Source organism: Orycteropus afer, unplaced genomic scaffold, assembly GCF_000298275.1.
Source record: "Orycteropus afer afer isolate SDZICR_OR568_19922 unplaced genomic scaffold, OryAfe1.0 scaffold01020, whole genome shotgun sequence".
In the NCBI taxonomy this organism is placed as follows: Eukaryota; Metazoa; Chordata; class Mammalia; order Tubulidentata; family Orycteropodidae; genus Orycteropus; species Orycteropus afer.
In genome coordinates, this window is record NW_006922607.1 from 37315 (window position 1) to 41926 (window position 4612).

At 41.3% G+C, this 4612-nt stretch overlaps 1 pseudogene; it reads right to left on the reverse strand.

Annotated features, from left to right (window-relative positions):
- Positions 1-3318: 3318 nt before the first annotated feature.
- LOC103212589 overlaps positions 3319-4612 on the reverse strand; it is a 7905-nt pseudogene continuing 6611 nt past the window's right edge.

A 4612-nucleotide genomic window follows, 5' to 3' on the forward strand; every position in this document is an offset into this window, starting at 1 on the left:
ATAGCCTCTTCCTTCTTCCTAGTCCGTCTCAGTCTGTAAACTGGGCTGATACCTGTGCACCAGGTGCACCCCGCTGACTCTGAAACACCAGTGGCACAGACTTGATTACACATAGACCTCCTGTAAATGAAAATGTAAAATTTTCAAGGACAATGCATTCTAATGTGTATTTTTTTTTTTTTTCCAGCCTATGTGTTCCTGTCTCCCTGGGAGCTCTGGTGGAGTAGTGTCTTAGGCATTTGACTGCTAACCAGAAGTCTAGTAGTTCAAACCCACCAGCCACTCCTCAGAAGGAAGATTGGGCGACCTATTTCCGTAGTGATACCACCATGGAAACCCAAGGAGAGATCGCTATGAGTTGGATTTGACTCAATGGCAGTGAGTTTGGTTTAGTTCCTGTCTCCCTAGCTGCGCCAATGCTGCCCTTCTGATCTCCCATGGTTGTTTGTACTCAGGGGTGACTCTCCCTAGTATAGTTGTTCAGCTCATAGAATTCTTTGGCTTAGAGTTAAGCCAGGGGAGTGAGTTCAATTTCAGGCCTGAAGGGTGACTCAGAGCCATAGTCTCAGGGGTTCCACCAGTCTCCATTTGACAAGTAAACCTGGTCTTAACGTTTTTTAAATTTTGTTCCACATTTTTCCTCCCACTCTATCCAGGATATCCAATTTTGATCCCTTTCCAAGTGGATAGCATTGGTAGCTAGTCACTCTCTATTTCTTCTGGTCTCAGGATCATACAGGCTGAAGTTCTCATGGCCCATTAGTCCTTTGGACTATTTCCATATGTCTTTCATTTTCCTCACTCTTTTCTGTTCTGGACAAGGAGAGACCAATTGCTATCTCTTTGATGGCCATTTGCAAGCTTTTAAGATCCCAGTCACTACTCACCAAAGTAAGATGTAGAACAATATTTTTGTGTACTATGTTGAACCAATGGAGCTTGATGTTCCCTGTGACCATGGTCTCCAACCTGCAGGCCCAGAAATTCACTCCCTCAAGGTGCTTAGTTGTGGCTAAGAAGTTACCCTAACTTTGCCCCACTAGCTTTAAGCTGCACATGGTCATTTATATAATACATACAAATACGTACATAGGAATATCATCTGCCACAACTATATATAGCAAAAAAATTCTATCCATATCTGATCTTCTTGCCTGTCTACCAAGATCTTAAGGAGCTAACTAACTTGCATGATTACAGATAGACCTGAAAACAAAAATGTAAAGTTTTCAAGGACAATGCATTCTAATATTAAAATTATCACAACTCCTTTTGTGTCTCTAAGAAATGATTTATTCATAATGTTCCATTATTATCCTTGATGGTGCAGCATTTCACTCTAAAGACAGAGGAGACTTGTAGTTTGCTTGTGGGAGCTTACCTAGCATAGATGTTAAATGTTAACAGTTTTAGTGAATAGGAAGAGTTGGTGGCTACCTAACAGCATGGACACACAGTGACAGTGGCCAGGAGACCCTCAGGCACATTGGCTACAATGATGCCAATGAGGAAGATGGTGGAGCCCAGGACAGGATACTTCATGGATACGTGATGATGAAGAAAATAATGCCAATGAAGACAGACACTCCTGCCACAATATGAGCAAAATGCTCAATCTCAGTGGCAATGAGTGTCTTCTCATTTCCAACTCCTGAAGCCAGAGAGGAAATTTGTCCAATGACGGTATGGTCACCCATGTTGATAACCATGTCAGTTGCTGTGCCTATAGAGAAAGTAGAAATTTTATTCGAGGAGTGTTTAGCTATAAAATGAGCACAATCTATTTTATCTTCTTTGGTGGCTTACATGATCAATTAGTGCATGACATTATAGGATAAAAATCAGTTCTCTAAGCTCTTCAATTTCATGTTTTCTCTGGGAAAAGTTTTGAACAAAAGATGGTAAAGACACAAAAACATATGACCTAAGGAGGAAGAAGTACATCTGGACCTTAGAACCAGCTAGACTTACCTTCCAGACAGGTTGTAGAATAAAAGCCAATATTCTTTGTTTCCAGGGGATTGTCATGAGTGAAGTCACAGGATGGAGACTAGGGCTCTGATTCCCCAGTGAGAGATGAATTATCCACCTAGAAGAAATTTTGAAAAATCTTCAAAATTAGCCTTCCTGCTTTTGTTATGCTGAAATCAGTAAAGCCAATAGAATGCCAACAAATTTGATCCTTAGGGAGGTCCCTTGATGTTTACTTTGCATCCCTGAGAAGACAGCAATCAGATGTCTGCAGGAATCTGGTCTCCTCCTTTAATCTCCACTATGTCCCCCACAACCAGAAAAATGTTCTGAAGGGATTGTCTTCTCTGGATCTCAGATGACAAGAGCTTGCTGGGAAAGAAAAATGTAACAGATATCTTAGATCCTAAAACAATGCTAATCCATTTCTTTCATTTATAAATGCTGAATCTCTGAAATGGAAAGATTAAAATCCATGGATGTAAGAAGAGCAAAAAATAAAACAAAAGTGTTGCACCTGGAATGTGAAGACCAAAGAACTAGTTCTTCTTAAGGAGGAGCTTATAGAGATGCTCTTGGAACCAGAAAATGCTGCTGAATACAGATATACCAAAGCAAGAGACACAGGCCTGATGGAAAGGGAACAACAGTTAAGGATGAATGATGGCTGTGATGTGCAGAAAGAACACTGAAGGTGAAGCTTAAGGGTTCAATGATCTTGTTAACCCAGGGAAAACTCTAATGAGATGGACCATTTGCACCCATAAGCTTTCTTTCTGCCCAGCAACTTTTTCATTTATGGACAACCCAGCTCTCCTGTTCTGTCGATAGCAGCACACAGACTCTTGAGAGGACACATAGCAGAAGTCCTGTGTGAAGAGGAGAGCACTGATTTCCACACTGACAACATTCGGGACATCATGCACTGAGCTCAGGAATGGAAGCAAAATGGTCCCAGAAAAAGAATCATAGGTTGATCTTCTTGGCTGCCAGTGAATGCACTCTGAATTTCTACAGTTTACTTCCTGAATCACCTGAACAATGAACTTTTCCAAACAGCTCAGAAATCCCTTAGAGCAGTAGAAGGTCATGCAATGACTAATGTTTCTGTCTTATCTGATTCCTGACAAAGCATTTTCCTGCCTCTTCATTTGATCATTTCAAAACCTGTGAGGAAATGGGTCCCAAGAGAGTAAGTAATTTGCTCAATATTTATCAGGCAGTAAGTGATGGGGCTAGGGCTTGAGCACAGACCATCTGCCCCCAAAAGTCTACTTTTTCATTAGCTAATGCTTCTTCTTTCATAAGTAATGCAGACACTAGAAGAGAGATGACTGGGCTACTCACCTGAGGAATCATTTTACTGAAGCTGGCCATGATGTTGGTGCTTTTCGCCTCTTGGTAATAAGCAAATAAGCCTGTTAAAGTAACAACCAGGGCAAGCACAGCACCTAAATACACCTGAGCAATGAGGAGAGGAGTCAATCATAAAAACAGATAATAGAAATGAGCCAGATCCTGGGGCTAGATCTCTCTATGGAAAGGTGAGAAACATGGCATTTGGTACAATATCATTTATATGCTATAAAATTTATGTTTTAAGTGTACAATTCAATGATTATTTTTTTCATCTAAAGCAAATTTATAGACTTATGCAACCATCACTACATCAGGCTTTAGAACATTTCTATCACACCCAAAAGGGTCACTCAATCATGCCTTTTTGCAGTCAATCACCAACTCCCACCGTCAGCCCCAAGCAACCACTAATCTGGTTAATGTCCCTACAGAGTTCTCTTTTCTAGACATTTCAAGTCTTCCTCTGGCTTCCTTGTCTTAGCATAATGTTGGCCAATTCAATTTTGTAGTTTGGGTACCCAGTTCTCAACAATCATAGACGCTCTCCATGTTTAAAGGACAGAATTAGCTTTGAGAATAAAATCTCAAAAATAATTCACATGGGTATAGAGTTTTTTCCCTCAAGGAGCTCTGGTGCTCCCCTCCTCCCTGCCTTTTTTAAATTCATGTTCATAATGCCTCTGAGACATTGGGAATCACATTTAATTTGTTTTAGAGATGGGAAAATTATTAATTTTCTAAAACCCAGGGAGTGCTCAGTGTCAGAGTCCAGACTCCAAGCCAGCGCTCTATCAACTTAAGGCCTAAAAACATTGTTTTGTATCCCCTTGTTCCCAAGTAAGCAGAATCATGTAAGGGGATCAGCCAAGACCTTATGTTGTCTAGAGACGAGGATGGATTATTGGCAGACTGAATCCCATATGTGATCCAGCACAGAATGGCTCCAATCCACAGGAGGATGGAGAAGCCCCCCCACCAGCTGCTTGAGGAACTTGACAGTCTCCGGGGTCTCCTTCAGAGGGATGAGGGCATTAGGCCCATCCTGAGCCAGGAGCTCTGCAGCCCTTGCACTGGAAAGACCCTGCCAAAACCAAGCAAAAAGAAAACAGGAATTAGATAGTTCTCCCTCAGGGAATTGGATCAGATTTCTGCAGGTTGTGGTTAAGAGTAACTGTGCCACTATCTACAATAGCCAAAACATGGAAACAACCTAGATGTCCATCAACTGAGGAATGGATAACCAAACTATGGTACATACACACAATGGAATACTATGCAACGC